Consider the following 22,781-nt stretch of genomic DNA (forward strand, 5'->3'; position numbering starts at 1 on the left):
TGTCCAGTCATATGGCTATTAAACAAAATAAAAATGTCATATAGATAATGACAATAATTTGCTGACAAATTGGAGACATTCCAATTCTATTTGAACATAAACAGGGTATGTTTAAATGGGCTAGAAGATGGGCAAAAATCAGTATGGCTTCCTTTCTGTGAATCATTCTTTCTCACCAAACAAGTTCTAAAACATATTGTTTGAAAGGCTACACAGCATTTAAGCATCATTATCCTGAAAGTTAACAGATAACGCTAAGTTTTTATTGCTGAAAGCCAAGTGTAAGACTTCCTTTTGTGAACTTCATCAATTAAGGTGACATTTAATTGAATATGATGTTACATTGGGTAAAGAACAAATTTTAGAACCATATAACAAGTTCAGACAAAGCAGACATACCTCCTACTAGGAATCTGCATGTCTCCCCCAGCATGTACGAATTATTCATAGAGATTAATATGAAATGGAGCATGTCACCTTCTATTAGATTTTCATGAGAAGTATACTAATGAGAATGATTCTAATGCTGAATCCAGGCGACTGTAGCATGTGATAACCCAGTGACCAATTATACATGAAAGTCTCTGGAAGCAGCATATTTCAGACAGACAATGATATTTATTTTTTTATTTCTGAGTCTATTTGTTGCTTTAATAAAGGTATTAGCTCTTGTAAGAAGTTTACTAGGAAATGAGATGCAAGGCTGAAGTGTATTTACTCAGAATTTCTATTTTATAAGCTATTTTACCAATTATCAAACATCTGTTAGTTGTAAAAGTAAAATTTTCTTTCATCTCAATTAATAACTTCCTCTGAAGATTCTAAATTCCTTCAAAGTACATCAAATGGTTCCTTAAAGGATGCCACAATTTTTGCTGCAACGCTCTATATAGGAGTCTATTTCACGTTATGGTCACAGTCTGTATTAAAGATATTGTCCCAATACCAGGTCTAAATTTGCCTTTGACAAATGAACCTGAGTTCATTTACTACACTCACAATTCAGTCAGAGGTGACCATCTGAATGTATCTTTTCCATGAATCCTATATACTTCTGTAAGATCATTTCTCAAACACTTCTATTATCATCCATATAGCCAATACCCTTTGCAGAACAGCTGCAGTGCCAGTGAAAAGTCAGTATCTAATGCCAGCTTTCTCCCCATATCATTTGATCCCTTTAGTCCTCAGAACTATATCCAACTCTTCCTTGAAATCATTCAATATTTTTGCCTTAGCCACTTCATATGGGAGAAAATACCAAAGGCTTACCACTCAATGCATGTCATTACTCTAACCCCAATCCTATGCACTTTAATTTTACACAGTAATCTCTTAATTGGAATCTTACCAAAAGCCTTCCAAAAGTCCAAGTAAACCACATCCACTGACTCCTCCTTATCAACTGTACTAGTTACATCCTGAAAGCTTTCCAGTGGATTTTGTCAAGCATTATTTACCCTAAGTAAATCCATGCTCACTCTGTCCGATCCTGTAATTGTAGCCTATGTTCTCTGCTATTAAATCTTTTATAAAGGACTCTAATATTTTGTCACTAATCAATCCCAGGCTAACTGGTCTATAGTCCCTTTTTTCTCTCTACCTCCTTTTTTAAATAGTGGGGTTACATTAGTAACCCTCCAATCTATCGGAACCATTCTATTTTCTATACAGTCTTGAACTACCAAAGCAACCACTATTTCTAGGGCCACTTCCTTAAGAACTCTGGGATGCAGCTTATCATAACTTGGGTGTTTATCAGCCTTTAATCCCATTAATTTCCCCATTAATACTACCATTTTCCTTTAGTTTCTCTCTCTCCCACTGTACCCTGTGTTCCCCAACATTTTTCAGACATTATTCGTGTCCTCTTTTGTGAAGACAGAATCAATGTATGTATTTAATTGGTCTGCCATCTCTTCATTCCCAATACAACTTCTCGCTTCTAATTGTAAGGAATCCAAATTTGTCTTCACTAACCCTTTTCTCTTCACATACAGATAGAAGCTTTTGCAATCAGTTTGTGTATTTCCCACACTTTCATACTTTAATTGCCCCCTTTTAATCAATGCCATTGTCCTCCTCTGATGAAATTCAAACTGCTCGAATTCTCAGGTCTGCTGTTTTTGGACCAATTTGTATGCCCCTTCCTTGAATCTAATTCATTTCCTGATTTCCAATGTTACATTTTTTTTTCTTTTTGACTAAATTCACAACTTGAGGACTCTAGTCTTACAATTAACTACATTTCTCCGCACCTTTACGAAGAATTCTATCATATTATGGTCACTATTCCCCAAAAAGCCTTGTGCAGCTAGATTGCCAATTATTCCTTCAATTATTCTTGCAGTAATTGCAAAATTACTTTATTAAATTTAAATAATATTAAAAATCGAGCAAACACAAAAATGGAAAATGCCTTCTTATAAAAAAGTTGTTGTTATAGTACCCACGTGCAAACTTGAAAAATATCAAGGTGAGGACCCACAGTTGGAACTTATCATTGACCACTGACACCAGTAGTACACTCTGTTAATTGAGCAACTCTTTCCAAAAACTAGTACTGATAAAATGAAGTGAATGGCTTCCTCTGTATTTTATCATCCTTTATCTATAAATGGGTCTAAATCAGTAAAATAGGATCACATATTAAAAGCAATTTGTCGACCAAATGTTCATTTGCTATGATTCACAAGAGATTTTATTTACAATTAGAAACAGTTTGTGTGTACCATATTAAATTGCATGGCAAATATAATTGTCTTACTTTATTTATGGATATAAGTATTACTAATTCACAAGTCAACAAGGCACTTCTGCACTTCAGAAATTAAAACAAGCTGTCACATACCATTCCCACAGAGAATTAAGTTTAACAAAATTTTACGTTAAATAACCACAACCATTTCAAAACATTCACTGCATCTTGAGTCATTAATAATACTTTCATTAATCACTATGCAATTATTGCAGATTACAATTTGGTTGCGACAAGGTAAGACTTCAAAGTTAGGATAACACCATGAAATGCAGCATCTACAGCTGAAAATATGTTCACTATCACTATTTAATAGAATGTCAATTACTTACACATGAAATGTCAGTTGCTTTTTACAGGTTGTTGTTATGACTGGAAAGGTTTGGTAATTTCCACAGTTGTTTGAAATTGCCAGAGTTTACACTGAGTGCTGTAGCAAATAATGTGGGATTTGGTCCTGATGTCAAGCATGCTGTGCAAACCATTCACTCCCTAATGTGAGTGCAGTAGCTTGTATCCCTTTTGGATAAGAGAGAATAAGCAGCCATGATGCAGATCAAGACATGCTGGTGAGAAAGGAAAGAGGAAGGGCTGATGAGTTTTAGCAAAGAGATATTTCCACTAGAGTGTTCAGGAAGCAGTCCTCCTTCCTGAACCTTAGCAACGCATCAAATGTGTCTGGTGTCTCTGATTCAAATGAGGTCAGCACACTATAATCTTCCATCTCCTGCAGCTATAACCGCAGCTCAGAGCAGGGTGAGGATGACACTGCCAGTGATGTGAAGGAGACATTGGCTGTGAATGGTTATTTGGGTCCCTGTCCCGACATGACCAAGTGATACTTGCAACATCTCCCAGTTTGCGATAGGAGGTGTGGGGAATCTGTACATTCTAAGGGAATATGTTTCATTCTCTTTTGCCAGAGAGAAACAGGCAGAGCAAGCATGAAATTTTGTGAGGGTTGTAGGCTCCATATAGTGCAGGGTACCACTCACAATGGAGTCTTTGTTTTGCTGGTGCTGCAAACCAACTCTGAGATGTCCCCACAATTGAAAAGGATTCCAATCTCGATATCCTACTGATGTGTTACCATACACAGAGTATTGTGAATGTCAATGTCCATTATCGTCCCAGTGTGATCCTTCTTGCCATCAGTACATTGAGCAGTGTACAAAGCTAATTGTACAAGTGATAGGATATATTATTTTTGGATGCAATTGCTTGAGTAGCACTGCACCCAGGTCTTTGGGGCTAGACTTTTGGCATTGATCACTGCAGTTATCTGTTCCTCACAACCTTTATGGAGTTTGTCTGCAGGACTTCCTGTCGTTATGTGGATCAAGGACCTCTCTTCTCCTGCCCACCACCTCCACCAAGGGGTCCAGAGCAGAAGCAGTGAATCTTGAATCAAGCTTTTCACTCTACTGTGTCATAACTCAAAGTTCTACTTGCACTCACTCATTTCTGCAACTAGTTGCAGCACCTACTCCAGTACAGCAGAATGCACCCCTGTAAGAGGGGATAGCAGCTAACGTAGTGTCGTGCTGATATTATACAAAATCTATACCCCTGGCTGAGAGGTGAAGTCACTCAGCAGCACGTTTAACTTTGCACAGTTATTTTGCAAATTAGCTGCATCAGAAGCAAGCAGCATTCATCAGTTTTTCATTATTACACCCACACGCATTTTCAGGCCCATCCAATTTCAGGATCAAGCTTTTTTTTGCACCAGTTCCAATTTATTCAGAGAACTCCATAAATAAAGCAATACTTTTAAAACTCTTTCTCATTTTAACATTCAAAAACGGTTGCAACATTAACATCAGTATTGATACAGTGTAATTTTTGAAAATTAATCAAACGTCAGTAAATTGAGAATTAATTTTTTTTTTGCTAAAACTAAACTGTATGGATGTGAACTTTGAGTTGATGCCTTTACAATACACCCCTGGTTACCTTTACAGAAAAAGGTAAAACTGCCACATTAGAAAGAAGAAAAACTTGTACTATTATAACTAAAGAAAGAAACAGATACAGTAAGTGCTGGAAAAGCTCAGCAACTCTGACAGCATCTGTAGACAAAATAACAGAGTTAGTTTTGAACAATTCTGATGAAGGATCACTTTACAGTCAGTTTGTCTATAATGCGATGGTTGCTTTCTTGTGCAACACCATGTTATAGGAAAATCACACTTTAGAAACAGCGCTTAAAGAGTAGACACTTTAATCACACTACAGCCAACACACATTTTAAAAGTTTGTGCCGTAGAAACAGCGTCTGCAATTTGTCAATTCTGCAATTATAGCAAATTTGCAATGACAAAGTGCGCTTTATGGCCTATACTCGAAACATTAACTCAAGCTATTCGCTTTACAGATGTTGCTGGACCTGCTGGGTTTCTCTGGTTTTGTGTTTCTACTGCATTTTTCACAAACTCAGGACTACAGTGGCCAAGAAGGCAGTTCACCAACACCTTCTTGAGGGCAATCAGGGCTGAGCAACAAAAGCTGGCTTTGCCAATTACATTCACATCCCACAAAAGAATAAAGAAGGAATATCCTAAAGACTGTAAAGCCAACTAAGTACTTTTGAGTATAGTTACTGTTACAATGTAATTTGTGGCAGCCAATTTGCACACAAACTGCCACAAATGGTGATGCGATCTTTATGTTTTTGTGATCTTTTGTAAGTGATAAGTATTGATAAGAAGATCAAGAATAGCACCCCTACTCTTCAAAATCTTTCATCTGGATTCTAGTCAACATATTGGGTCTTGGTTTAATATCTTTTATGAAAGATAGAAACAGTAGCTTATGCCTAGTGCTGTATTAGAGTGTCAGCCAAGAATTTTGTGCTCAATTCACTGGAGTAGTTCTTGAACCAGCATTTGTGGGATGTGGGCAATGCTGACAGGCCAGCACTTACAGTCTGTCCCTAGTTGCCCTTGAGAAGGTGGTGGCGAGCTGCCTTTGTGGACTGCAGTAATCCACCTGTTGTGGGTTAACCCACAATACCATTAGAGAGGGAATTCCAGGATTTTGATGCAGCAACAGTGAAGGAACAGCAGTATATTTCCAAGTCAAAATGGTGATGGCTTGAAGGGGAACTCGAAGGTCATGGTGCTCCCAGTTAACTTAGTGATAAGTCTTTTGAGCCATAGTTAGTTATAACCGTTTATATCTGGTGGCAAAGATGACATCAATTTATGTAAATCTTACTTTCACTGTGCATAAACTATTTTATATACAGTGAGAACAAGCAAATTGGATTTTGACCACTTTGAACACTACATAATAAAACTGGAAAGAAATTTTAGTGAATCACAATTTTGAAAACCATTGCTGTTAAGCAATGACTAACTGAGGCCATTTTAAAGGTCTGTTATCCTTGGGCAGTCACAGTTTTTAAAAAATGTGATTATCTTGACATCCATTATGATGCCAAACAAAGAAGCTTTGATTTAGTGTGCTCGTTCATTCCATCCGCAATTCTGCTACCAAAATGAATATGGCCCCCAATTCAGAAAGATTACCATTTGACGGGTTTAAATAAGGGAGGGTGGCAGCTTCCTTTAATTTGTTACAAAAAAATCTCTAGGCTCTGCATAATTTTGTTTTGATATACAATGTACATCCAAGGCTAGCATCTAGCATCAATTTACATTTATTATTCCATCTCTGCAGGAAAGTTGAATTTTGTCATTGATGTTTTCACCTACTAAACAGCAGGTAGTAACTACACCAGAGAGGTTGTCAGCAATCTTTTGTTGTCAGATGATGGCATTTTGTTTTTGACTAAAATGACGAGAAAACTAGGTCTACTTCAAGGTTTTTTTTTCCTGTGAACAAAATGACACTTTACTTGCAATTAATTAAAAGAGGCATTTTGTCTTTCAGGTCAGACTATTTTAGTTCCTGAGTTCCCTTGAACCAGTATTAGATTTTAAAAAAAGAGGAAGAGCTACCCTATAGATATTTGTTTAGAACAGTTTGGAATGTCTAACAACTCTCTCGAATTGTAACTTCATGGGGCAACAATTCAAAGCTGTTATGCTGCTGGATATTTCAAACAGCAGGCTACCATACATGATTTGATGACAAAAGACTGCAGGGTAAATTGACCAATTGGCAATATTTTCACAACAGAGGCAAAAGTGATCAATGTTGTAAGACTAGGCCCTGTACCCAAAGGGAGCTGAAAAAGGTTTAATATATGAATGGCCTTGGACAACTTGCTGATGTCTGGCACTTGCAAATGCTAAAGGTATACCAAATGAATGTCTCTTGCACTCCTGAGAAACTGGGCTATTCTGACTGCAGACCTTCTCCTCCCCTTCCATTATGTTAGAGCCACTACTAGCAAGGCAAGCAGCCCAAAGTTTATTATTTTAATTGGGAGAGTTACCAGGCCTCAGTAGCTCATCTAAGTTATTAAAATGAAATTTAAGTCCATCTTAGTTCAGCTTTAGTTGGGTCTCCACCAGGGTACAGTACATGCTATCTGTGTGGATCAGATTAAAGCAATTGAGCCAGCTCCAGTTTCCACAGGTCTATTATTCACCAACATAAGCAAACTGAATTGACAATCACTGGGAAATATTTTATGAAGCCATTCTGCCAATATAATAACATCAAAGCTAGGCTCTCTGGTTAACAATGACTTAATACCGATAATAGCACTTGTCAACTGAGTACATTATATAATCTTTATGTGCGTTGTGCCCTGATTTAACTGCTGCACACGTCCACATGTGGAGGTTCCCTGCTCTCTGTCCCTGTTTGGATTAGTAGAGCATATGATTCCTCCCTCAAAGATCTTCTCTTAAATGGGTCAACTACTATACACAGAACCTGGCCTAAACATCTAAACATAAAAGCTAGATTCATTTTTTTTCTAGCCCTCCTTCCCTGAACATGACAGCATGCTGAGGTATGATTTGTTGAATGCCAGTAGCTATCAAGCACCTTCTTCTGCAAGAGTGTGGGACTGGAAAAGCACAGCCGGTCAGTCAGCATTCAAGGAGCAGGAGAGTCGAGGTTTCAAGCATTAGCCCTTCAAAAGGAAGACCTCATTCCTGATGAAGAGCTTATGCTCAAAATGTCGATTTTCCTGCTCCTCAAATGCTGCCTGACCTGCTGTGCTTTCCAGTGCCACACTCTCGACTCTGATCTCCAGCAGTTCCACTTTCGCCTATCTTTTTCTGCAAGCCAACACTCTGAGGGTGATATTTAATGGCGGTCTTGTCTGTCACTGGTGAGTCAACAAAAGTCCATATCACTTCCTTTCAGAAATGTCTGCTGAATTGGGTTAATCAGGCACTTAACTGGGCAGCTATTGGTCTCTCTCAACATCAAGCATTCCAGGAGTGGGTGCAACCAACTAAAAGCAAAGACTAATCAAAGGCTGGCAGTTCATCACTGAGCAGTAGTAATGGTGGCGGCAGGGCAGGGGGGGTGGGTAACACTTGACAATGAACAAAGTAGAGCACCATTTTAAATTACACAAGATGAGAAGAACTAGTATGCATCATTGACAATTGTTACTATTTTATTCGTGCGATGCTATGCTCAAACACGGTCCATGCTCCCTAAGGGATCCAGATATCATCGAGTGATAGTAGGATAGGGTTTACAGGAAGGAGTAAGAAGGTGAACAGCAAATAAATGGGATTGGCTTTCAGCAGTTGCCTCAGTCCTGATGCCAAGCTGATGGGGACTACGAATCCTGGCTTTGCAAGGACAGTCATTGTTTTCCATTAAATTTCCCAGTGGACTGACAATTTCTTCAAAATAGTCGAACTGTCCAAATTTTCATCTTTATATCAAATATTAACTGGACATAGTGGGGAAAAGTCTTTCATCCTTTTTCCTGTAAATATAATCAGACAGAGCAAGCGTAATCATTGTGTCAGACTAAATGTTTATTTTCTACAAATTTAATTTAGACTGTAGTTAGTATTAAATTGAAGTTTACTGTGTTTGCAGTTGCCAACTTTAAGCAGGGCTTTAACAAATCTTGCAGTGTAAGATCAGATTAATTAAGAGTCAGTTCAAATCAGATCTTCATTAAGTGAGTCACACGGGCCTTTTGTCTGAAGTGCTGAATGGGATACTTTGGATATTTTTAACCAAACTGCTCAGAGATGCTACATCACATCTTTGGAGCAGGTGAGACGTCAACACGGACCTTCTCATTCAGAGGTCGGGACATACCAGAACTACAAAGAATTGAAGTTTCAGTGGGCTCATGCTTAGGTGTACAGCCAGTGGGCTGGTTTAGATTAGATTACCTACAGTATAGAAACAGGTGCTTCAGCCCAACAAATTCACACCGACCCTCCAAAGAGTAACCCAGCCGGACCCATTCCCCTACCCTGTATTTATTCCTGACTAATGCACCGATCACTATGGGCAATTTAGCATGGCCAATTCACCTGGCTTACACATCTTTGGATTGTGGGAGGAAACCAGAGCACCCGGAGGAAACCCACACAGCCAGTCATCATGGCGGGAATTGAACCTGGGTCCCTGCTGCTGTGAGGCAGCGCTGCTAACCACTGAGCCACCGTGCCACCCCATTGTTATTGTGCACTCACGGTTCCACTGGGTGCAGTCTATTCCCACTTTGCCAGTTATTCATGTTCCCCATCTTCAATTCAGCAAGCCTGCTCTAAAATCCATGTATTCTACAGGCTTCCTTACTTGTTTCACTTAATTTCTTTCATTGGTCAGGCCATTTTTATAATACTGCATTCAATTCCGGTTGCCCTTCTATAGGAAATATGTTGTTAAACTTGAGTGGATGCAGAAAACATTTACAAAGAAGTTGCTGGGACTGGAGGGTATGAGTTATAGGGAAATGCTGAAGAGGCTGGGGCTTTTTCCCCTACAGCATCAGAGGCTGAGGGGTGATTTTATAAAGGTTTAGACAGGGTGAATAGTCAAGGTTTTTTTCCCAGCGTAGGGCAATCCAAAACTAAAGGGCATGATTTCAGGTGAGAGGGGCAACATTTTCACACAGGGAGTGATGTGTGTATGAAACCAAGCTGCCAGGGGAAGTGGTGGAGGTGGGTACAATTACAACGTTTAAAAGGCATCTTGATGGGTATATGAATAGGAAGGGCTTGGAGGGATATGGGCCGGGTGCTGGCAGATGGAACTAGATTGGGTTGGGATATCTGGTCAGCATGGACGGGCTGGACTGAAGGGTCTGTTTCCATGCTGTACATCTCTGCTTTGGAGGATTTAAACTATGAAGGTGATGGGGAGGGGTCAGGAATCCAGGGAGATTGTGAAGAAAGAGATAAATCTAATACTGGTATAGTTGAGAAAAGAAGCGAGTCAAACAGTCAGGACAGGCAGGAACAAAGCACAGTACAAAGTAGGACTGATAAATTAAACTGCATTTATTTCAATGCAAGAGGCCTAACAGGGAAGGCAGATGAACTCAGGGCATGGTTAGGAACATGAGACTGGGATATCATAGCAATTACAGAAACATGGCTCAGGGATGGACAGGACTGGCAGCTTCATGTTCCAGGACAGAATAAGGACAGAAAGGGAGGCAAGAGAGGAGGGGGAATGGTGTATTTGATAAAGGATAGCATTACAGCTGTACTGAGGGAGGATATTCCTGGAAATAATACAGGGAAGCTAGTTGGGTGGAACTGAGAAATAAGAAAGGCATGATCACCTTATTGGGATTGTATTATAGACCCCCTAATAGTCAGTGGGAAATTGAGAAACAAATTTGTTAGGAGATCTCAGTTATCCCAAATAATAATAGGGTGGTTATGGTAGGGGATTTTAACTTTCCAAACATAGACTGGGACTGCCATAGTGTTAAGGGTTTAGATGAAGGGGAATTTGTTAAGTGTGTACAAGAAAATTTTCTGATTCAGTATGTGGATGTACCTACTAGAGAAGGTGCAAAACTTGACCTACTCTTGGGAAATAAGGCAAGGCAGGTGACTGAGGTGTCAGTGGGGGAGCACTTTGGGGCCAGCGACCATAATTCTATTAGATTTAAAATATGATGGAAAAAGATAGACCAAATCGAAAAATTAAATTGGGGAAAGGCCAATTTTGATGGTATTAGGCAAAAACTTTCAAAAGCTGATTGAGGACAGATGTTTGCACGTAAAGGGATGGCTGGAAAATGGGAAGCCTTCAGAAATGAGATAACGAGAGTCCAGAGAAAGTTTATTCCTGTTGGGGTGAAAGGAAAGGCTGGTAGGTATAGGGAATGCTGGATGACTACAGAAATTGAGAGTTTGGTTAAGAAAAAGAAGGAAGCATATGTCAGGTATCGACAGGATAGATCAAGTGAATCCTTCGAAGAGTAAAAATGCAGTAGGAGTATACTTAAGAGGGCAAAAAGGGAACATGAGATGGCTTTGGCAAATAGAGTTAAGGAGAACTCAAAGGATTTTTACAAATACATTAAGGACAAAACGGTAACTAGGAAGAGAATAGGGCCTCTCAAAGATCAGCAAGGCGGCCTTTGTGTGGAGCCGCACGAGGTAGGGAAGATACTAAACGAGTACAAATGAACATCAATTATCCAAATATCAATTATCTGAATTTCGGATTATCCGAAGAAGATCTCAAGGTCCCGATAGAAACATTACATCAAAGAGATGTTTCAACACTGATTGTGTCTTTTGTTTACAATGTTTAAAAATGAACCCGGCTTCCTGAAATGCTGCCGAGAACAGTCCTGGACATCGATGGGAGCCCAGTTACCGTCTCCAAATGACTGACCTCCCACCCTCTCTCTCCACACACTTTCCCTGGAGTTCTACACAGAGCTGTACCCTGAATATCCCCCTTCTCCAGATAATTTCTCTAACATTGTCCTGTACAGGGCAGAGGTTGAACTTATCAAAAAGTTGCAGTAAAACATTTTGTGTGTGTGGTTGCATGTGTGTGCTATTTTGAGATTCACCCTGCAAAGGCAGCAGCAGTCTTGCTGTTGGTTCCAGTCCAGCTGCCTGGGGGGGGTGGGGGTTCACTGGGGCAGACGGGGAGCTCATGTGGAGGGGCACGGAGCAAAGGGTGGATGGTGGGGGTGGGGTTGGATGGGGCGGAGCTCACACGCGGTGTGCTGCTGCCTAGTCTCCTGAACCTAGCAAGTGCTCGCTGAGTCAATCTCATTGAACTGATGAGGGGAGGTGGGAGTGGGGAGGGGCGGGGTTGGTGGTGGGAGGCTTCAGCAATGCTGCAGGTCCCTTACACATGAGTATGTGTGTGCTCAGAAACAAACCCTGAGACAAAGAGAGGGAGCAAGGCAGGCAGAGTGAGGAAAAAGGAAACTTCAGAAAACTCCCCAGAGGAGGTGTTGAATCGATTAACCAAATAATCAATTATCCGAACAAAATATTGCCCGCCTAGCTTGTTCAGATAATTGAGGTTCCTCTGTATTTTGCATCAGTGTTTACTGTGGAAAAGGACATGGAAGACATAGAATGAAGGGAAATAGATGATGACATCTTGAAAAATGTCCATGTTATAGAGGAGGAAGTGCTGGATGTCTTGAAATGATTAAAAGTGGATAAATCCCCAGGACCTGATCAGGTGTATCCTAGAGCTCTGTGGGAAGCTAAGGAAGTGATTGCTGGGTCTCTTGCTGAGATATTTGTATCATCGGGAGTCATAGGTGAAGTGCTAGAAGACTAGAAGTTGGCTAATGTGGTGCTACTGTTTAAAAAGGGTGTAAGGACAAGCCAGGGAACTATAGACTGGTGGGCCTGACATTGGTGGTAGCCAAGTTGTTGGAGGAAATCCTGAGGAACAGGATGTACATGTATTTGGAAAGGCAAGGACTGATTAGGGATAGTCAACATGGCAATGTGCGTGGGAAATCATGTCTCACAAACTTGATTGAGATTTTTGAAGAAGTAACAAAGAGAATTGATGAGGCCAGAGCAGTGGACTTGATCTATTTGGACCTCAGTAAGGTGTTCAACAAGGTTGCCCATGGGAGACTGGTTAGCAAGGTTAGATCTCATGGAATACAGGGAGAACTAGCTATTTGGATACAGAGTTGGCTCAAAGGTAGAAGACAGAGGCTGGTGGTGGAGGATTGTTTTTCAGACTGGAGGCCTGTGAGCAGTGGAGTGCCACAAGGCTCGGTGCTGGGTCCATTACTTTTCGTCATTTATACAAATGATTTTGATGTGAGCTTAAGAGGTATAGTTAGTAAGTTTGCAGATGTTTTGGGTGGCACAGTGGTTAGCACTGCTGCCTCACTGCCCCGGAGACTCGGGTTCAATTCCCGCCTCAGGCGATTGACTGTGTGGAGTTTGCACGTTCTCTCTGTGTCTGCGTGGGTTTCCTCCGGGTGCTCCGGTTTCCTCCCACAGTCCAAAGATGTGCAGGTCAGGTGAATTGGCCATGCTAAATTGCACGTAGTGTTAGGTAAGTGGTAAATGTAGGGGTATGGGTGGGTTGCGCTTCGGCGGGTCGGTGTGGACATGTTGGGCCAAAGGGCCTGTTTCCACACTGTAATGTAATGTAATGTAATGTAATCTAATCTAATCTAATGACACTAAAATTGGAGGTGTAGTGGACAGCAAAGAAGGTTACTTCAGAATACAACGGGATCTTGATCAGATGGGTCAATGAGCTGAGAAGTGACAAATGGAGTTTAACTTAGATTAATGCGAGGTGCTGCATGTTGGGAAAGCAAATCTTGGCAGGACTTATACACTTTAATGGTAAGGTCCGAGGGAATGTTGCTGAACAAAGAAACCTTGGAGTGCAGGTTCATAGTTCCTTGAAAGTGGAGTCGCAGGTAGATAGGATAGTGAAGGCAGCGTTTGGTATGCTTTCCTTTATTGGTTAGAGTATTGAGTACAGGAGTTGGGAGGTCATGTTGTGGCTGTACAGGACATTGGTTAGGCCACTTTTGGAAAATTGCGTGTAATTCTGGTTTCCTCCCTATTGGAAGGATGTTGTGAAACTTGAAAGGGTTCAGAAAAGATTTACAAGGATGTTGCCAGGGTTGGAGTATTTGAGCTATAGGGAGAGGTTGAATAGACTGGGCCTGTTTCCCTGGAGCATCGGAGGCTAAGGGATGACTTTATAAATGTTTATAAAGTCATGAGGGGCATGGATAGGATAAATAGGCAGAGTCTCTTGCCTCTCCACAACTAGAGGGCATAGATTTAGGGTGAGAGGGGAAAAATATAAAAGGGACCTGAGGGGCAACTTTTTCACACAGAGGATGGTACGTGTATGGAATGAGCTGCCAGAGGAAGTGGTGGAGGCTGGTACAATTGTAATATTTAAGAGGCATTTGGATGGGTATATGAATAGGAAGGGTTTGGAGGGATATGGGCCTGATGCTGGCAGGTGGGACTAGATTGGGTTGGGATATCTGGTCGGCATGGATGAGTTGGACCGAAGGGTTTGTTTCCATGCTCTATGACTCTACCAGAAAGATGTGAATGCTTTGGCGAGGTACCGGGAAAGGTTTACTTGGTAAGGGGGATTTTCGTTGTGAAGGAAGGTTGGCTAGACTGGATTTATTTTCACTGGAACGCACTAGGTTGAGGGGTGATCTGATAGACATTTAAAAGTTTGTGAATGCCATGGATAGAGTGGAATGCGTGAGACTTTTTCACGGGGTGGAGGGGTTAATTACTGGGGGGATCCTGTTAAAGGTGTGAGGGGGCAAGTTTAAAAGAGATGGGCAAGGCATGTTTTCATACAAAGGGTGGTGAGTACCTGGAACAGAGGAGATGGTGGAAGCAGACACAACAGCAGCATTCAAGAAACACCTGGATGAATGTATGAACAGGAAGGGAATTATAGGATACAGACCCTGTAAGTGAAGACAGCTTTAGTATGGATGGGCAAAATGTGGCGGTGCAAGCTTGGAGGGCCAAAGGGCCTGTTCCTGTGTTGTACTGTTTTTTTGTTCTTTACTAATAATACAGATTTAGGGACTGGACCTTCTTGATCAGTATGGCCATGTACTACAACATGTAATTTAGCTATCCAAAGATTCCTTGGATGAAACTTAAAACTAGGATTATAATATCACATAATTCTGGCATTTCCATCAAAAGAATAATTTTAAAACATAAATTTATGTGGATCCAAGGAGAGCATACACGTTCCCGCTGACTCCATAACTTTCTTCTCCTCCCATTCCCTCCATGCACCACCACTGCATCGACCTAGTGAACCGCCGGAATAGCATGTGAAAATAAAATATAAATATCAGCAAGTAAATCTGTGCAGCAATGAATCCAGCTTTTCAATAGCTGGCCTTTCGGGCAACTTTTTCAGTGTTGTGTATAATGGACTGAGTTGGCAGAGGAAGTGGTAGAGATGAGTACAATTACAACATCGAAAAGACATTTGGTCCGGTACATGGATAAGAAAGGTTTAGAGGGCTATGGGCCAAATGCAGGCAATTTCAATTCAGTTCAGTTTAAGAAACTTTGTTAGCATTGATGAGTTGGGACGAAGGGGCTGTTTCTGTGCTCTGTACCTCCATGACTCTAAGCATGAGCAATTGAATCAATATAATCTAAATAAAAAGCAGCCTCGCAGTGACAGATTACAGCTCATGCTCACATTGTGCAAGTCCCAGTATCAGACCCCACCATCATCTGAAAGTGTTCCCCTTTTACAACTTTCTAGGTTTGACACAAAATCATCAGATACAGTATTATGTGTTAAATGGAGAAGCAGATCTCAGGGAAAGAAATATCTTGTAAGTAACATTTTGTCCAATAAAAAGGCAGTTCTTTATGGTTAATATGATGCAACATTGAAGGCAGACATGAGGAAAGCCATGACTCGGTTGTGTCTTACCTTGCCTGAGAGGAAAGTGACGAAACATGGGAGGAACACTGGTTAATTTGTAAATAGCTAATGACTTCCACTTTTATGCTCAATTTTATTTTTCTTCATTTGAAAAAATGAATCATAAATGATACACTATGGATTCAGATGCAATATGTACAATGTGCAAAAGTTCAGATCATTCTCATTACGTAAAAAAATTCATTTGGAAGTAGCAAACCAGTAACAATGTCCTCACAGACACACTAAACAGAGCTATGAGGGCATAGATTTTATTTATTAAGACAACAACAAACTAACCTTAGAGAATGTGCAAGAGGGTTGTGAATAAATGTACTCAGACAGCAAAATGTCCGCAGGTCAAAATATTAACTCTGGGGAAGGGTGTGGACCAAGAAGGGAATTTTTGAACAAAGGAATAGAAGGGAAATAGGACTGAGAAGAATGGTTGAGCCAGAATTACTTGTTGATATGCAAACATGAACATAAAGTACAAAAAGTAAATAAACTAGATGATTTTAATGGACACATAACTATTAGCAAGTTTTGAGAAAATTTGTAGCTCATGCTGGGGTTCTGGATGTAAGTTTGCTTGCAAAGCTGGAAGGTTCATTTTTAGACATTTCATCACCATGCTAGGTAACATCACCAGTGAGCCTCCGGTGAAACACTGGTGTTATGTCCTGCTTGCAATTTGTGTGTTTCGATTTCCTTGGGTTAGTGATGTCATTTCCTGTTCTTTTTCTCAGAAGGAGGTAAATGGGATCTAAATCAATATGTTTGTTGACAGAGTTTGGTTGGAATGCCACTCTTCTAGAAATTCTCAGTGTGTCTCTGTTTGGCTTGTCCTAGGATGGATGTGTTGTCCCAGTGAAAGTGGTGTCCTTCCACATCTGTATGTAAGGATACTAGTGAGAGTTGGTCATGTCTTTTTGTGGCTGGCTGATGCTCGTGTATCCTGCTAGCTAGTTTTCTGTCTGTTTGTCCAATGTAGTGTTTGTTACAGTTTTTGCAAAGTATGTAAATGACGTTTGTTTTGCTTGTTGTCTGTATGGGTCTTTTAAGCTTGTTAGCTGCTGTTTCAGTATGTTGGTGGATTTGTGGGCGACCATGATGTCAAAAGGTGATCTAAACACATAAATAACAAGCAGGACATAACGCCAGCACTTCACTGGAGGCTCACTGATGATGTTACCTAGCATGGTGATGAAACATCTGAAAACAAACTTTCCAACTCAGTGAGCAAATTTACATTCACACATAACTATGTTACAGCATGAACATTAATCAGATTTTGTCTACAGCAAGAATGGAAACTAAGTGTTACCAGGCATAAAGTTTACATGGAAAGTGAAGGAAGCAAATGGCAAATTTGCAGATCCATTTTTATTCAACATAGGGCTTGAAACAACAAGTTAGAATTTGTGTACACATCCATTTGCTTCACATCTCATGACATCAAAGGCTTTAAAGCACTTCACAGACAATAAAGTACTTTTAAAAGATAATCATTTTTGTAATGAAGGGTGATGTGGTACCCCATTTATAAACAATAAGGTCTCACAAAGAAAACTGAAATAAATGTGCTTGGTTTATTTTCATTATATTGACTAAGGGATAAATTTTGACTCAGACAATGGAACTTCTGCATTGAAGCAAAAGAGTGGACCTATTGGAATTTTCAAAATTCTGAGGAGACTAGAAGAGAAAGATTATTTTCATTAGTTTGCAGTTTGTTTGTCTTTATTCTCCCATGGATGTGGACATCACCACCAAGACAGCATTTCTTGATCAGTTTTAATTACCCTTGAACTGGTTGATTTGCTATGGCAGTTAGGAGTCAATCACATTGCAGTGCATCTGGAGTCACATCGAGACCAATTAAGGACTGCAGATTTCCACCCCTAGATGAAATTAGTGAATCAGAGGGTTTTGCAACAATCAGATTTTTCAGTAATTTCAGGTGTATTCATTTTAAGATTTTATATTCTAGGAGCTGCTAGAACATAGAACATAGAAGAATACAGCGCAGTACAGGCCCTTGGGCCCTCGATGTTGCGCCGATCCAAGCCCACCTAAACTACACTCACCCACTATCCTCCATATACCTATCCAATGCCCTCTTAAATGCCCATAAAGAGGGAGAGTCCACCACTGTTACTGGCAGGGCATTCCATGAACTAACGACTCGCTGAGTGAAGAACCTACCCCTAACATCAGTCCTATATCTACCCCCCCTTAATTTAAAGCTATGCCCCCTTGTAATACCCGACTCAATACGCGGGAAAAGGTTCATACTGTCGACCCTATCTAACCCCCTAATCATCTTGTACACCTCAATCAAGTCACCCCTAAACCTTCTTTTCTCTAGTGAAAACAGCCCCAAGTGCCTCAGTCTTTCCTCATACGATTTTCCTTCCATACCAGGCAACATCCTGGTAAACCTCCTCTGCACCCGTTCCAATGCCTCCACATCCTTCCTATAGTATGGCGACCAAAACTGCACACAATATTCCAGATGCGGCCGTACCAGAGTCTTATACAACTGCATCATGACCTCAGGACTCCGGAACTCAATTCCTCTACCAATAAAAGCCAGTACGCCATATGCCTTCCTCACCGCACTATTTACCTGGGTGGCAACTTTCAGAGATCTGTGTACATGGACACCAAGATCCCTCTGCTCATCCACACTACCAAGTATCCGACCATTAGCCCAGTACCCCATCTTTTTGTTATTCTTCCCAAAGTGAATCACCTCGCACTTAGCTACATTGAATTCCATCTGCCACCTTTCTGCCCAGCTCTGCAGCTTCTCTATATCCTGCTGTAACCTGCCACATGCTTCCTCACTGTCAACAACTCCTCCGACTTTCGTATCATCCGCAAACTTGCTCACCCAACCTTCTAACCCCTCTTCCAGGTCATTTATAAAAATGACAAACAGCAATGGTCCCAAAACAGATCCTTGCGGAACACCGCTAGTGACGGCACTCCATGAAGAAACTTTGCCATCAACTACTACCCTCTGTCTTCTTCCATCCAGCCAATTCCTAATCCAAACCTCCAACTCACCCTCAATGCCATATCTCCGTATTTTCTGCAGTAGCCTACCATGGGGAACCTTATCAAACGCCTTACTAAAATCCATATATACCACATCTACCGCTTTCCCCTCATCAACCTCCTTCGTCACCTTTTCAAAGAATTCAATAAGGTTTGTGAGGCACGACTTGCCCTTCACAAAACCATGCTGACTATCCTTGATCACATTATTCCTATCCAGATGTGCATAAATCCTATCCCTTACAATTCTCTCTAAGACTTTGCCCACAACAGAAGTGAGACTCACCGGCCTATAGTTACTAGGGCTATCCCTACTCCCCTTTTTGAACAAGGGAACCACATTTGCTATCCTCCAGTCTTCTGGGACTACTCCTGTAGACAAAGAGGACATAAAAATCAAGGCCAATGGCTCTGCAATCTCCTCCCTTGCTTCCCAGAGAATCCTAGGATAAATGCCATCAGGCCCAGGGGACTTATCTATTTTCACCTTTTCCAGGATTTCCAACACCTCTTCTCTACATACCTCAAAGCCATCCATTCTACTTATTTGTGACTCAGTATTCTCATCGACAACAATGCCCTGTTCCTGAGTAAATACCGAAGAAAAGTATTCATTCAGTGTCTCCCCAATCTCTTCCGCCTCCACACACAACTTCCCCCTACTATCCTTGACTGGACCTATTCCTACCCTAGTCATTCTTTTATTCCTAACATACCTATAGAAAGCCTTAGGGTTTTCCCTAATCCTATCGACTAAGGACCTTTCATGTCCCCTCCTTGCTGCTTTTAGCTCTCTCTTCAGGTCCTTCCTGGCTACCCTATAACTCTCAATCGCCCCAATTGAACCTTCACGTCTCATCTTGAGATAGGCCGCCCTCTTCCATTTAACAAGGGATTCCAATTCCTTATTAAACCACGGCTCCCTCTCACGACCCTTTCCTTCCTGCCTGACAGGTACATAATTATCAAGGACACTCAATAGTTGCCCCTTGAACAAGTTCCACATATCATTTACACTCTTGCCTTGGAGTCTACTTTTCCAAGCCACACATCCTAAGTCATGCCTCACCGCATCATAATTTCCCTTACCCCAGCTATAATTCTTGCCCTGTAGTACACACTTATCCCTCTCCATCACGAGTGTAAAAATCACCGAATTATGGTCACTATCCCCAAAGTGCTCACCTACCTCTAATTCTAACACCTGGCCTGGTTCGTTACCCAGAACCAAATCCAGTATGGCCTCACCTCTTGTTGGCCTGTCTACATATTGTGTCAGGAAACTCTCCTGCACACATTGAACAAACACTGACCCATCTAACGAACTTGAGCTATAGCTTTCCCAATCAATATCAGGAAAGTTAAAGTCCCCCATAACAACCACCCTATTACTGTCACTCATCTGCTGTAGTACAATTTGCATCTGCATCCTGTAGCATTAGCCTGGGTCTCTGGATTTCAGGTCTACTGATGTTACCACTTTGTCGCTGAGGAATCTGGGATTGATTAAAGACTAGAAAGTGCACAGTAATCTTTCTTCCTGTCCACAATCTGACAGAGGGATTATCATAAGAGATCACATCTATACAATTTACATTTATTTAGCAATTATAAACAAAACACTGACACAGTGAGAGGAGGGATATGCTTTTGTAATCTCTCTTTAGTGTGATTTTTAATAATTAAATCAGTAATACTTTTTTTCCCAGTTTTGATCTTGAACAGGTCAATTAAAAGCTTGAAGCACTGTATCGATCAAAATGTTTCCCATCACTGGTGAAGAAACATGATGTTTTTTAATATTACATCATTTAAGATTATAATTTTAATAGCATTATTTGGCATGTTCTAAGAAGAGGCAGATTAACCTACAGGCTTTTGAACTCTTATGAGGTGCCCAGAAAAACTTCCATTCTTGGTAAAGCTCAGCATGGCGGAGATAAATGAAACTTATCTAATAACTGAAAGTAGTTTAAGTGTAACATATTTAACATGATTCATTTCATTAATACCATAACATTCTATAACAACTATCTACATTTATATAGTACTCCAGTTACAGTGAATCATCCCATGACATTTTGCCAGAAACTTATTAAAACATAACACTAAGCCACATAAAGCATTTTTAGGAGAGCTGACCAAAAGCTTGATTGGTCTCTCTTCACAACTAAACCTTTCCAGTCCAGGCACATCCTGGAACATATATGACAAGCCTTTCACCCCAGAATCATTCTTGTAAACCTCTTCTGGACCCCTCCAACACCTGCACATCTTCCTTAGATATGGGACCCAAAACTACTTGCAAAATTCCAATTTATACAGCCTCAGCAATATCTCTCTGCTCTTGTGTTTGCGTCTTCACAAAATGAATGCTAATATTGCATTTGTCTTCCTAACTTTCATCAAATATCCCTTTCTTTGTTTATCCTGCTAAGTGCATCACCGCAGACTGATTTCTATTTGTCACTGATCAGCTCATCTGTATTGTACTGTAATGTATGGCCTCATTATTTACCACTCCTCCAATTTTCCTATCAATCTACTGATCGACCCTCTTATATTCAAGTCTAATATTGTTTATTACCATGAGAATACAGAAAGTAATTGCCTTTGCAAAACAGATACACAAGATTAAATTAATGCTGATATGCCTGGACATTGTTATTTGCATAACTTACACATATTGTATTCATAATATATTACATCCATCAGGATGGAAGCAACATTGAGATAAGCAAATACTTGCATATCGCATCAGTCATAGTCCACAAGGACGAAGTGATAAACTATTACAAATTAGGAACTTGATCAAATCTCTTGGCCGTTATTGTATACAATGTGGAATTTGAACTTGGTCACAGAACAAAACAGAACGCAACTGTTTTTAATCTGAATGAATGTTATCAGACAGTATGAACAGGATTCCGCTTCTAGAAGTTGACGCTTGCCACACAAAGACACTGGCAAACACCAAGCCCGGCAACAACCACACACACCGGGAATGGGGAATCTCAGCGGCTCCGGAGCTCAGTGCAAGGGCAGCCAAGGAAACTGGCTCATTCTAAAACTCAGCCTCCAAATCTGCCATCTTCCTACTCAAACAAGAAAATCACCAAAACCCATCCTTCAGGCACACACCCAGTAAATTGGAATCTCAACTAGGAAATCAAAAATAAATGCTCATTATAAAATCAATGTAAACATCATATCCAATAAAATGTCAGCAACTTTAAGGCTGAACATGTTTTTTGGAGGTGATTGGAGAGAAACGTCTGCCTTGCCCTTGAGGATCACCCCTACCGAACAGTAACTTCAAACGAGTGCTTCCTGCAACTGTTGGCCGTTGGTGACAAGGTACAATCGGAGTCTGTGCACTTTCAATCTCATTGAACAGCTGAAATAGAGCTTACCAACTGCGGCTGGGTTTCTCGCCGCTTCCCGGCCTCCGCTCGGTTTGGCCAGAGATCCCGCTTGCAGCTCACAGAGAGTCGATCCTGACGCCACACATCCCCCCGAACATCGGTAAAAGCTCAGGCAGGTCAGGAGAGAGGAGAGAAAAGGGGGAAAGGAACTGCTCTCCCTACTTCTGCCCGCGTTCCCTTCCGCGATCTGCCACTTGCATTGCTCAAGTGCGGCTTTTTCAACAGCTTCTGTCAGAGGAGGCGCCTCATGCTGCATCCTCTGCGCATTAAAACGTAAGAGGTCAGGACTGAGCACTGAGCCATGTGACACTCTCCCAGATGGGCTCGTCCAAGCGAACGGTTTGCTTTATAAAACATCTCACAATCTCTCCAGCCTTTACCACAGACGCAAAATCAGGGCTCTGACTCAAAGGGAATAACTATAGTTAGACTGTTTAGCCTCCTTTTGTTCATGTCTCTATTTTCCACGTTGTAAAGACAAATAAAATCAATTGTAATCGAGCAGTTAACGATCATTTTTGGAAAAATACTGCGGATGCTGGAAATCTGAAACAGAAAATTCTGAAGAAACTCAGCACGTCTGGCAGAATCTGTGGAGAGAGAAGCAGGGTTAACGTTTCCAGTCCGCTGTGACTCATTCACGCCAGACTATGACCATCTCCAACAAAAAAAAATCCAGTCATTCTTCGTTGACATTCAAATTCATCAACAAC

General features: G+C 40.9%; 1 protein-coding gene across 3 annotated transcripts in view; it reads right to left on the reverse strand.

Annotated features, from left to right (window-relative positions):
* nin (ninein (GSK3B interacting protein)) overlaps positions 1 to 22,295 on the reverse strand; it is a 190,257-nt gene extending 167,962 nt beyond the window's left edge. For all 3 annotated transcript variants that reach the window (XR_015757905.1, XM_087989848.1, XM_087989847.1), the window contains exon 1: positions 22,057 to 22,295. The gene's annotated coding sequence lies outside the window, so the exon portion shown is untranslated. The remainder of the gene's footprint in view (positions 1 to 22,056) is intronic.
* Between the last annotated feature and the right edge of the window lie 486 nt (positions 22,296 to 22,781).

Source organism: Chiloscyllium plagiosum, unplaced genomic scaffold (genome assembly GCF_037043375.1).
Source record: "Chiloscyllium plagiosum isolate Xiang-an unplaced genomic scaffold, Cpla_swu_hap1 HiC_scaffold_8, whole genome shotgun sequence".
Lineage (NCBI taxonomy): Eukaryota > Metazoa > Chordata > Chondrichthyes > Orectolobiformes > Hemiscylliidae > Chiloscyllium > Chiloscyllium plagiosum.